The sequence below is a fragment of the Chrysoperla carnea genome, chromosome 5, assembly GCF_905475395.1.
Source record: "Chrysoperla carnea chromosome 5, inChrCarn1.1, whole genome shotgun sequence".
In the NCBI taxonomy this organism is placed as follows: Eukaryota; Metazoa; Arthropoda; class Insecta; order Neuroptera; family Chrysopidae; genus Chrysoperla; species Chrysoperla carnea.
In genome coordinates this window covers 46,013,098-46,027,440 of record NC_058341.1, presented here as the reverse complement: position 1 = coordinate 46,027,440, position 14,343 = coordinate 46,013,098, and the positions used below count along the sequence as shown (strand labels likewise).

Genomic DNA, 14,343 nt, shown 5'->3' with positions numbered 1-14,343 from the left:
AATATTCACGAGCGTTGTACTTGATATATTCGATGTATATTTTTCTAGTTTCGAAATTTATCGGTAGAATTCAATACACAAATAAACTTGTTCGTCCTGTAAAGATTAGATTTTGTTAAATCTACAGTAATAGAGAGAAAAAGGCTGTCTTATAATAAAGAAACGTAATGGGCACGCAACAGGGGCTAGACGTCATCTTTGATGATAGACAATTATGACTATGCCATGGCGCCAACCACAATGAAAGTGTTAAGGAAAAATAAAAAGTATGAATGGAAAATTCCAAAATAAATTTTATTGGTAGACAAAATATGTAGGTTAAACTAGATTTGCCATTTTCACTTTCAAATAAATGCGTTTTATGTAAATGTATATAAATTTTAAAGGTGTAAAATAGGCCTATGCAATTAATTACCAACTATATATATTTAAAAGAAATCAAAATAATCAATGCATGTCACCATAAAAAGTTGTTTTCTGAATTTCAATAAAAAATAACTTGCTCATCAATATTATTATATAATAATTTACATCCCGCGTAACACATATTTGTTGGTATAATCAATAAATGACCAATTTATTTATCTATTATTGGTACAATGAATTTCAAAAGTAATATTTTATTATAGACCAGTTATTAGATTGAAAAAAAGGATCGGTTAGCTGTGCTCGTCATAAGCAGAGAGCACGTCGTCTTGTATGTAGTTTTGTATTTTATTTTGAATTTAATGCGTGTAGATAAGCGGCTTTTATACTCATCATGACAAACCGAAAATGGAACCAACTCATAAAAAAATGTATAGACAAATATAGATGTCTATTAGACCCGATAAAATCTGTCATTGAGCACGAATAATTTTCGTACAGGAAGTTTTTACCGTTTAAAAAATGCTCATGAACGTAAAAGGACAGGTTGCAGGTAGGTAACCCGGTAGGACATTGTTTAAACTAATTTATTTTAAACAAATATATAATTGGGGTCAAAAAAAAAAAAAAAAAAATTCTAAGACATTTTTCTCTAAACCCTAAAATTTTCGAGAAAAAATATTGTAAATTTTGAAAAACGCGATTTTTACGATTTTCATCCCTCAAAAAGTGTATGAAAAAATTTGATTTTTAATAGGTATGCATAAAATTATTACTTTCAGTGTAAAGCATGTCCAAGAACATTCCGCAAAACTTTTGGCATAATTTCAGTTAAGCTTGATTGTTAATTGTTAAGAGAGTTAAGAGAAAAAACCAGAAAAAAGTTCCGATTTTCTGTTCTAACGGAAACGTATATGACCGGCCTTAGACAAGTTTTTCGAGTGACTCATACGCCATTTATCAAGGGTCTTCAAGCAATTTTGTATTGAAACTTGTTAATTTTTATACCATGCATATATGTAATATGCAAGGTATACTAAGTTTAGTCCCAAGTTTGTAACGCTTAAGAATATTGATGCTACGAACAAAATTTTGGTATAGGTGTTCATAAAATCACCTAATTAGTCCATTTCCGGTTGTCCGTCCGTTCGTCCGTCCGTCTGTGGGCACGATAACTCAAAAACGAAAAAAAGATATCAAGCTGAAATTTTTACAGAGTGCTCAAGACGTAAACTGTGAGATCGAGTTCGTAAATGAGCAACATAGGTCAATTGGGTCTTGACCTATGGGTCCGTAGGACCCATCTTTTAAACCGTTAGAGATAGAACAAAAGTTTAAATGTAAAAAATAAACAACTTTTGTTTGAAACATTATTTCGTAAACATCACTGTTTACCCGTGAGGGCGCAAATTAGACATAAATTGTATAGTACGTATTATTTAAATTGTATATGTATGTGCAATGTTATAATAGAACAATTAATAGTATAATAGAGTAATCAACACTATTTATGCATGGTATTTCAACAGTTAACTCAGTCAATTGTTTGTTTTCACTTGTTATATCAAAGCTTTTATTTAACTTCACTTGTACCTATGTATGTATGTATGTATTTCACAATCTTACACTGAAGCTATCAGGCTGAAATTTGACACTCACGTTTGGTTCTCGTGACAATATGTGGTAAGTATAATGTGATTTTCCCATCGCTTCTACCATATTTTATAAACATACGTTACTTAGTTTTAAATAAAAAATTTATAAAAAAGTACTTATTTAGGATCAATATTTTATTGTACTACAAAGTTGAAAATAATTTTTTATGACTCGCTCCTACATTAATTATTTTTTATAGGAGAGACGCACCGAATCATCCTTGATATTCTAAATTGCAGAGAGCGGCCAGCTTTTACAAATAGACATGCGTGAATGACCCATAAGAACAATTTTTTTTTGATTTTTAGTACAACAAAAGCATATCCCTAAAGAGTATTTTTTAGTTAAATTTTTTTATAAACAAAACTTCACTGTAAATCAAAATTTACATTTTTACGTTCAATAGTTTAAAAAAAATCAAGTTTTAAAAAGTAGAACTTTAAACGGATTACGGGACCCCTCCCCCATAAGTTATCTAATGCGTCTCCCACACATTTCATTAAATTTATAATATTGACAGATAAATAATATTGTTATAGAATTTATTATTAAAAAGTAATATTTTGATTAATTAGAAGAAAGTTTTGTTTATTTAATTAATATTTCTTATTATTTGTTATTAAATTTATTTATTTTTTTCATTTCAGTTCATTCTTCTATTTATTTATTTATATACTTATTTTGAATTTTAAAATTATATAATGTATCAGATCTTTTGTGTAATATTATGTATTACACTTAATATTGTTAAAAAAAAAAGATGACAGTTTAAAAATCGTTTATGCGTTAATCATCATACTTTCTATTGATCAACAACTGTGGCTGTCACAGCCCAATGAGGAAGGTCTTTTGGCCCTCAAGCTCATATCCAAAGTTGACTTTAAACACAAAGCTACTACTATAGGCAGATAAGAATTAATGAGCTGTCTGGTTATTGAGCTTTTAAAATTGATTGTTTTTATGAATGAAAAGCACTATTGACAAAATATCATTTTTGCCAAAATTACCTTATATGCAGAACTTAATCGAAATCATTGGCAAAAATTGCTTCGTAAATACTTAAAGGGATAAAATTTTTGTATTCTTAAAAAATTTTCACTTAAAAAAAAATGAAGAAGTTGGAAAAAATATTTTGTTTCGATCAAATTCCTAGCATAAGGTAACTTTTAGGTGGAAAATACAAAAATTGGGTCCATTAAGTAATTCAATTCATATTTTCCGAATAAGACTTAACGATATAACGAAAATTAATGTTATCTTTATCGAAAATTAGCATAAAATTATAGAAAAAAGTTAAAATAAAAATAGTGAGACTTGGTAGATTAAAAGCTGTCCAGAAACTTTTTAAAAAACCTATCTATTCTAATTTCTTCTTGTTTTTGTTGAGTTTCATGGTTGTATATAAAAGTAAAAATTATGAGTTTAAGCATTAGTCTAGCTGTTGCATTCTTATATTGTTGAACAGTAATTAAGTAAAGCAAATTCTTTTATAAGTGTTCTTTAAAATCTTCTACTTTTTTTTTTTTAATTAACAACTCATTTAAATATTTTAATAAATTTTTATCTATCAGTAAAAATCGTCTAATAAAATGATAGAAGATGTGTGAAATTTAATATCATTATTATTCTTTATAAAAATATGATTTTATATTTAAGGCGTGTTTCTTTATTATATAATATTTTAATATAAAAATTTCGTCTATATGCAGAGTGGGGCAGAAGTAGATATACGGTTGAAATGCTATTATGATCCAATATTTAAAAAAATGTACTGTATGAGAAATTTCAATTAATCTTCGTACCATGTTTACACGACACATCATTGGCGTAGCTGCGTTGATTTTTTTAAATTTCTTACAGCAACATAACTGTATACTTATTTATGCTCCACGCTGTATATTTTTGAATTTATTATTATTGTTACAAAATGTTATATTTACATAATATTTATTGATTTAGATGGGCTATTTTAATTAATCTGGTTCTTTCTACAAAATCAACACAAGTTTTTATACTGGTAGCTAGGCCGAAAAGTTGGTCATAACTCATATCAATTATTGGAATTTTCTATAACGATTGGAATTTATTTTAAAAAGTTAATCTATATATAATGGTGCTTTGCGGGATTTTGTTGCCCTTATTTAAATATTAGTCTGACTTTTAAGGATTTTTTATTACTGGCTTTTTAGTAGGAGTTTTAGTGAAATCTGATGGAATGTGTTGCTTGGGCTGCTTCTAAAAAACATTGACGATAATGGAGATGGAGATGCTCTCTCTTCCTTTAAAGGAATAAACGAGGTAATTTTATTTCAAGCCGCTTGATGTTTAAAACTATACGTAAATTTCTCTCCAAGTGAAAGAGAATCAAACAAAAGTTGTAACGAACATGCACGTTTTCATATTTTATACGATATTCCAGCATACACATTGGTTAAGATATAGCTGTTAGAAATTTATGCGAAAAGGAATTTCGAAATGATGCGCTTAATTTGCGAAAGCTATAGTTCCGAGGAAAGCCATTTTCGAGTTTATATGGAGTATATATAAATACTCAATTCTATGGACACATATTTAAACGCAGCATTGTATACAATTTTCTATTTTTCCAATTTTCCAATTCCAATTTCCGCGAAAAAAGAGGGTAATGGCCAAAAAAAAGTAACTTAGACTAAAGGTAAGTGTAATAATTATGAGGCGTAGACTTAATATAATAAATATCACTTAATGAAAATTTTTTATTTTCGAATGTAATCTTTGTGAAAAAATATCTTTTAATTTTTCACAAATACTTGATCAATTATATTGTAGCTTAGATTTGTATTTCGACTACAAAGTAGCCTTCATCAGCACAAAATATTTGCTCCTGATTACAAGGAATAATTGGATATTTAATTCCTTCAAATTCGATGAAAGCAGAAAACTTATTATTCACAATGATGATGAAAATTCTCATGAAGACTGCTTTGTATTCGAAATACATTTAGAACTTTTAGAATTTGATTTCAATTTAAAAAACTGATTTAATTTTCACATTTCACATTTTGTAAATAAAAAATTTTCACAAATCCAAAAAATTTTCAAGTACTCACTTTTGATTCAAGAAAATTTTCCAAAAAAAAAAAAAAATCGACAAAAAACACTATATACACTCTAAACAAAACAACTTATATGCCCGTAACTGTGGTAATTGTTTATATTGTTAATTGTTTGACTTAAAATAATTAAACCTTAACTAAAAATACTAAAAATAAAATTAGCATTGAAGGATCAAATAACAGGCGTTACTTTATATACTATTTTTCAATATTATAGATTCATAAATATGTTTGGTATCATGATTTTAGAGTGGAGGTGGTATTAAAGTCTTCTCAACATTATCTTTACGTACCTACGTAAGTATATGATTTTTATGTTAAAATATGTATATGTATAGACAAAGATCACATATTCAAGTTAAAAACTCATCATTAAAAGGTGTTTTTATCTTTGTTTTATTATAGCCAATAATATCCTTCACATGTTCATAACTTTTGTATATGAATGTGTGCATGAGAATACCTTATGTGTTTGCTTTGATCCGCAAATGAGTCATTTTTATTTCCAATATTCTAAAGGTTTAATATAATAATAATAACAAAATTGTCAATTATAGGAATATTTTTATTGTTTTATAATTTCACCTCTATGATGTCTAGTGATGTGGCGAATATTCGCGCATTTGCGAATATTTGCATATTTTTTTTAGCATGAAGCGTTTTCGTATTAGATTGGCGAAAAAAAAAAGATATACGGATACGCAACAAAAAAATTAAGAGTTTTATTTTCCTTTTTTTTATATATTTTCATAAAATGATGATTGTGTAAATAATAGAAATTTGATAACAAAATCACAAATTAAAAAAACCAAATAATTAATATTATGGCAATAACAACTACGCCAGGCAAATTCTACGTTAAAATCGTTAAACGCGATGTAAAGTTCCATTTCTGGTATGTTATTTGGGCCCATTAGGGGCTGTGATGTTTTGCAAGAAAAGTTAGACCACCTGCATAATACGTGAAAAACTGCCAAATTTTCGGACTTTTTTCAGTTAGTGTAGTTCACACCAAAATTGACTCTAAATTGTGAGACATTTGACTATAAATTGTGTTGATTGTATTACAATATCCTTAATAAGTATAAAAAATATAGAATTTTCTGACACTCTGCCCATAGCGAAACAAAAACAATAATGAACTTAAACGGTGTTTTAAATGACTTATACTTTTTGCGTTCAATGTACTTATACAATGGATTCTTTTACACTAATTAAAATTAATAATTATATTTAGGTACTAAGTTTATATATATCAATTTGCGAACGCTTCATTTGAAAATTAACAATCGCATTCGCATTCGCCAATATTTGAGATAAACAATGTACAGAATACCAAATCCGTTCCGTTACTAATTACTGTACATGTATTGTTTTCATCTCAAAAATGAGTTGTCAACGAATTTTCAAACGTTTCAAGGTCCCGTAATTCTGAAAATACCACTTTTAGTCATTGGTTGCAAGGAATCATCTGTCTTCAAACAAATTCACCATACTATAATACATTTACTGGAAAAAGCCTTGAAGAGGATGAAAATTACTTGATTGATTTTTATCAAAACTTTTCTAACAATTTTTTACATAACTGCTCCTTTAATAACTTATAAGGCTCTGGTGATTCATATCTTATACGATTCATATCTCATTGATCTTATACAAGATCAATCCGATCCATGGTCATCATATTGCATAATATATTACATTGTTTACGCTAATACATTGGCTCGCAAAGTCATATGAACCAAGGAATTCGATTTTTCGAATTTTCATCTTAAGATTGTGATAAATCTATTGAATTTAATAAAATTAAATCATAAAAAGTAAACAAAAGTTGTTTGTTTTTAAATAATAACGTCTGTATTTCTTAGTGTATATCAAGTACATATATTGGACTTAATCTGAGATTAAATACCACGTTTACCCGTCAGCTCTATTAAATGTACCAGCAGATTTGCTGAGTTGCTAGATCTGTCAATAGCTATAGAGACTTTTACTACAGCTGTACCAATTACACTCGACTACACTCTGTTTAGAAAGCTCTTCACTTTCTCTAGTTTGCGAACTCTATGCTTTTGGTGGAGCACTTCGAGCGTTTGACATATCTTGCTGTAGAGTAAGTTTAGCAGAAGGTAAGTTTAATAGCATACAAACGTGACCGTATGAATTCCGATTGACTCCAGCTTTCGTGTAATGGTGCTATTATTGAACATATGGAAGTTATGTGGTGTTCGGATCAGTCCTTTTGTGTGATATATTTTACTTTTGTCTAAAAAATACATTCAGATTGCGTGCAAAAATATTAATGTTGATTACAAAATTGAAATGATGTAATTATTTATTAAAATCCTGTTGATTTTTTTTTTCAAAAATGTGCGTGGAATTAATATTGTTTTAAACGTCATTTTAGGGTGTAGTTCAAATGTTAATAGGTGTATGGAATTACATATTTTGATTTAAAAAGAACTATTCTCATAGTATATAACCTTTCCTGACAATATAAAATCACATAACGTGATTGATTTTAATTCAGGACAATAAAACAATGCCAATTGTTACCAAAGTTAGGCTATTTGTGGCCATCAATGAATGATGTAAATTTTTATAAAACTCAGGTATAATGTTTTTTAAATTTAATAGCACATTTCGAAACTAGCGTCCGACTGATCTAATTATCAATTTTTTCGAGCGCCATTAGCTCAACAAGGGATGTTGAGACTTTGAGAGATGCTACAAGTATGTAAAACCTATACTATGAATCATTTCGCATTAATATTTGTTGAAAAATGCATCGAAATATTAAGACCAAAGTGCATGCATATCAGATAATCGAATACGAGCCAGGAAATTCGAGGGCTTACAAATCAAAAATTCGTTTTTCATTTTTTAAAATAACTACGAGTTGTTTGGGTGGGGAAAGAAGGGGCAGTGAAAAAATATTGACGTCGTTATCCACTTCTTTCATTCTCGAATTTCTTTAGTGAACACTGAAATGTTTATCAAGAATCCCCAAACCAGAAGCGAGGAAATGTGGTACCAAATTCTATCACTAACTTTAAGTCATAACATTCAGAAATGAGGCAGTAATATGAAAATCTTTGAATATAATTTCCTGAAATCAATAAGCACTTACTAACCCGATCATCTTAGTCGGAAAAGAGTGGTCAACCTCGGAATTTGACGGAATAAGCTATATTTGTTCAAATATTTAACAGTACATAGAATAAAATAGGCTCACATGTGTGCGTCCTTAGAGATATTCAAGTTACCTTTGCCTTCAATCGTATTAATATTTATTATAAAAGTTGTAGAATATAGAATTCTCTACAAATTTTGTCTGAAATCTTTTTTCAAACGTTGGACCGGTTTTGAAGTAGAGGGCGCTGAAGGTGGAGCCCTCAGCTACGCGCACCTTAGTGTAGGGTCAATATTTATAAATATAAGGCATTAAATAATTAGTATTATTTAATAAATAATTAAAAAAAAAAAAACGCAAAATAGATTGGGATTCACGATTGACCCTGTCTATTATACGGTTTTGTTACTTAATTATTCATGAAATACCACTTAAATAATTATTTAATGAAGTATAGTTATAAATATTAACTCAGCAATAAAGTACGCTAAGCTGAGCGTTCCATCTTCTGTTTCCTCTATTTCAAAAAGGTACCAAAAAAAAATTAGAAAAATTTTGTAGAGAATTTTATTTGTTTACAATTTTTATAATTAATGTAAATACGATTAAAGGTAAAGGAAACGAGATATTATCAAAAAACTTATCCTGGCGACCTTTGACCTTGAATATCGAAAGATGCACATACGCAACTTTTGAGGCAACATTTTTACTATCAAAATAAAAGTTTGTACAAAAATTCAGCTTATTAGATTCCGAGGTGAAACCCTAAGAAGATTGGAGTATATTGTTTTTACTTTGAAAAAAAAATTTGATACTAAAAACATAAATGATGAAAACCTTGAACTTAAACTCGAACTAGCGTATTTTGTAATTTTAAGAAATGGTTTAGGATGTACCACTTAATAGATGAACACAAAAAAAAAAAAACTATTCATAAATGTATTTTTGATATCAGGCATAGAAAAACGATAATTTTTATTGATTGATCATTATCATAAGTATTATTTGCACGAATATGGGAACTTTCCTACGTCACGCTAATACATAATTGAAGAGATGTGTTTTATTTTTTTTATATTAATTTATTTTAATTTTCTTTATTAATGGATATTTATTTTAGTAATTCTTTTTAAATCATGTGGTTTTTTTACACTTAATATTTTTATTTTGTATAATTTAAGCACACGGAGAAATTTTAAGTGAAAAATCTTATACAATCATTTTCATTAAAATTGAAAACAATAGCTTTTAATTGATATTCATTTCATTATTTTCTATAATTTTGATATCATCTTTTCGAAGGGAAGACAGTAATAAAATTCGATAAAAAATTTATAACTACGAAACGTAGGTTTAAGAATAATTGAAACCCAAACAATATGCCATCGTGTCCATCCAATGTGGATTATGATTTTCGAGATGCTTTATAGAATGCGCCATATATTGAAATAAACATATAAAATATATTGATAACAAACATTTTTTTCATTAATTTTACATTTTTTCAAAGAGAAAATCATAAAAGTTCGATAAAATTTAATTTTTTTCAATTTCGATTTGTCTCATAAAACCCAATATTCATAAATTTTGATTCAAAATTTCCTTAAAAAACGATTTTTATTGAAATTGAAAACAAAAAAATTTACTCCTTAAGAAAACCGTATGTTAATAAAAAGTATTTTCTTGTATTTTGATGAAAACATTTTTTTAGTCTAATTTTAACCTGACGAAAACGCAAAGACAACCGCCTCCTTTCCTCGAGTAAAATTGATTGTGGTCTTCCAGATGACGTCTTTTAAATTTCATAAAATAAATTAATTCTCAGCGAATTTTGATATTGAGCTATTAAAAACCATTCGATTTTTTCAAACGGAACGTATGAGATTGAATCAGATAAACATAAAAAAGAAAAACAGGTGTCTTGGGATACCCTGAAGGAACAATTTTCCTTTCGTACCTTTCGTACATTATAAATAGAGCACTTTTACAAGATATTTTTCTGAAAATTTATGGAATTAATTTTAGAAGTAAAATACTTCTTTTTAAATTTGATAGCTCTACTTTTAGTTTCACTGTATGAATTATTTGTAATATTAGTTTAGAAAAGACATACTTCTGATATACATTACCTACATTTGGTTTGATCAGGATATTTATTATCTCATAGCCTAAAATTTCCAAGTATCGGCAAAAATTAAAATTGGTATATTATAAAAATATTTTTGGGTATTCTCAAAATTCATTGCAAGTTAATCTAGGTGAAAATGGTCGGTTTTTATTGTTGTTTCTTTTTGTTGCACTTTTTTTGATTTTACCTTGCAACCAGCAAACAAATCAGAACGTGCGATAAGGTACATTGTTCCAATAGTTACGATGAAAAAGATGTTAAAAATTTTGAATCGATAGATTGAAATAAGAATCAAATTTAAATTACAGTAATTTTAAACAGTTATATTAACTTCACTTGTAACTAACAAACAATGTCATAAAATCTTAAAAGTTAAAATTGATCTACTTTTCATTGTCCGATTATGGTCTGATTGTAATACAACCGAGACTAAAAATAAGAAAATTATCTACTTTTTAATGCAAAGAAGAGTGTTTTAATTTGTTAAACTATGTTTTATTTTGCGTTATTTTCATTTCTTTTTTTATTTCTGTATCGGATACAAGAAACTTTTCTCCGTGCTAGTATCTAACAATAATTATATACCTTTAAAGAAATTATATGGTTGGTGTAGGTAAGTTTATAAGTAGTATCAGTAAAAAAATCATGTTTTGTAATGTAATTATTTTATCTATACCTGCAAACTAATGTGATGGTCTTTTACTTGTTCAATGTACTTGAATCAATAATATTGTTTATACCAATACCAATGTCAAGTTCAAATTATGCATTGTAATTAGCACATACAAAAAAAAAAAAGAAATAAAATAAATAATTAAATTAAATTAACTGCAATTATTTGTTTAATTATCTTTAATATTCCGTAAGATATTAATTAGTTTAAATAATACAATTATCCAGTTCGACTACATTAAAAATATATATAATTAAATTTGAAGGTTGAAATTTTATGAAAAGACACATTTGTTATGAGCTTTGTTAACACGAAAATCTGAAGGAATGATAAAGGCAATTATAATTTAATAAAATATTATAGGTTATCGTACTTTACATTAGATAATAACAAAAATTCTTATATGAAATTATTATAAAAACTTTTATCGTTTTGTTAAAAAAAATAATAGGAAATGAGTTTCGCGTCTTATTGACAGTTGATGTCTTTTATTTTATCAAATGTAAAATATACTGAATTATTTAAAAATGACATAATATGTTTGAAGTTTTATTTCGATCATGAATTCAGTTCTAAAAATAATTTCGTTTTATTTTTAAATACGATAATTTTGTTTAAATTTTGTGTGATTCATTAAGGTAAACATAAGCCACACTAAATTATTTCTGCTATGTATTTACATAGAATTTAAAGTTTATTAATTAATCACTTGATATCAAAAACTTTAAAGTTTTTGATATCAAGTTGATCGATTTTAGGGTCTTATTAGGCAAAAAATCAACAACTCATTACTGTTTACATGTGGCCAATCTTTTATTTTTAATACAGTCAAACCTGTCTAAGAGAGAGTTGATGGGACCGTGAATTTTTTTTTACTTATAGACTTTTATCACTAGTTCGTTTCAAGGTTATTATTATTATTCAAATTATTTAGTTATAAACATAGTAAAGCATAATTTATTGTCATACAAAGCAAATGTTGAATTGTCGTTTATAGAAGTACAGGCAAGAGAAACTGTCAGTTATTGAGGTCAGGGTCACTTTTTGTTTCTCACTTAAAGAGGTTTATGAGAGGTCAAAGCCTAGTACATGAGAAAAAATTTCTCACATATAGAGTTTTCTCGCTTACCCAGTTTTCTCTTACTCAGGTTTGACTGTATTGTCAAAGATAAAGTTTAAGACCTTAAATAATGACAATTTGGAAAGTATTTCGAATTGGGAATGGATATAATCTTATTTAGAATTCTACCTTCACTAACACATAAGCTTTCTTCCAGTCAAAACTTACTTGACAAAAATGTAGCGGCTCAGAAAAAATATTTTTAATAGCTTAAGATTATTAAAGAGAAATTTTCTTTTCCACATGTAATTTTTTTCTCACTCCAAGAGCATTTTTGTGTTCCTATTAAATTCTTGATTCAAGAAAAAATATCTTGCGTTAAGAAATCTTTTCTTCCTGAGTAAGAAACAGTAGCATATTTTTCCCAAGGTAGGGTTATTCCAACTATCATTATTTTCTGACGATGATTTTTGGGTGTTACAAAAACAGTACGTCAGATAGCCATGCATTTTTAAAAACTGAATCATAATGTACAAAGATTATTCATGGAAAACCTTGTAAAGATAATTTGATGAAAAAGAACTATTTATTATGCTCATTGCTTGTGTTGTGTTGTTTAGATCCTTTTTAAAAAGTATGTCAATTAATTTTTATTTCTTAAATTACCAATATTTATTTTTATTAAAATTTTATTATTTTTATTTTCTATCACACATTACACATGAATATGAGTCAAATCAATGCAGTTAGCTGTAACCTTAAATAAGATCAATTACGTATTTATATTAGAATTTTTGATTGTAAATGACTTTACGCAACAATAATGTTCTTAGTCAGTAAATAATTCTGAATAATATCATTATACAAGAATTAAACTTTAAACCTATGTAATTAATGCAATGATGTAAGAAACTACATGTGTAACGAACGAAGTGTAACAAAACTATCCACTATATGCTATCACTTTATACACTCATAGCTTCGCCTACGATCTATTGTAATATATAAAAATTTAGTTTTTTATCCCATTTGAAATCTCAGAATACTAAAACAGTTAAATTATACATGAAAATAAGGCAAACCTTGCTCTTGCGTAAAGGAACCAACAATTTTCGAAAGTAATTTCAAGAAATTTTTTTCGTTTTTCCTGAATGTTTCACAAGACCACTAGTTGAATTGCAAGCAATGTGAATACACTCTTTACTCTATCGATTTGAAATTTGAATATTTTGTAGAAATTAATATTCTACCTGCCCTGGGTACTTTTTTTTTCCACACCCAGATACAGTGGAAAAAGAAAAATTGCTAGTCCCAGGAAGAAAAATTGCAAAATTTGGAAATGAAAGTTGGGAAAATTAACAGGATTTTCGTAGAAAAAATTACCCAAGGCAAGTAGCATATGAATACCCATAGCATATCCAAATTTCAAACCGATAAAGTAAATGGTATGATCGCAGTGCAATACAATTGTAACTTTAACCATTCTTATCTGGGAAACAGCTTTTCTTTACAAATATTTTTTTCCACCAATGAATATTTAAGAGGATTATTAAGTTTAAAATAACTCAAAATACTACACCAACATTAAATTGACGGCGCTAGAAGACAACATTCTTTAAAATGCAGTTTTTTTGAGAATGTTAGATTTTGATAAAAATTTTATTATTAATATTCTATTGAAAACATGTAGTTGTTTTATTTACCACCCAAGTAGTCGTACAAACAAAAATCATTATCATAAAAATATTTCCCATTCACTAATTTTAATATCAAATGATATTTTACAAATATCTAATGGTCTCATATATAACATAAGGTCTTAATATTCCTTGGGAAACTATTAATATCATTATTGTGTTTAAGAAATGAGGAAGTTTTATTCAACACGACATTTCTAGACATAAGGACATAATTAATTTATATTTGGTTTTTGGTAGTACATACTATATTACAATAAATAATGAAAATAATAAAAAATAATATTATTTTTGTTGTATGACTACAAGTTTTTTTATTTTTTCTCAAAATTTTTCGAAGTTTCGTTCATTCTCAAGAGATAAAAATAAAATTTAAATTTTTTTAAATAAATTTAAATTTTGTTTTTATTTCTTGAGAATGAACGAAAGTTCGAATTTTGAGATCAAATAAAAAAACTTGTAGTCATACACCAATAGTAAAATTAATTTTTATTATTTTAGTTTTTTATTATAATAAGGACATTATTTTATTCGT

At 27.2% G+C, this 14,343-nt stretch overlaps 1 protein-coding gene across 1 annotated transcript in view; it reads right to left on the bottom strand.

Annotated features, from left to right (window-relative positions):
- The window catches only part of LOC123301863 (flocculation protein FLO11-like), a 33,654-nt gene extending 28,396 nt beyond the window's left edge, over nucleotides 1-5,258 (bottom strand). The window contains exon 1 of the mRNA XM_044884799.1: nucleotides 5,112-5,258. The gene's annotated coding sequence lies outside the window, so the exon portion shown is untranslated. The remainder of the gene's footprint in view (nucleotides 1-5,111) is intronic.
- Between the last annotated feature and the right edge of the window lie 9,085 nt (nucleotides 5,259-14,343).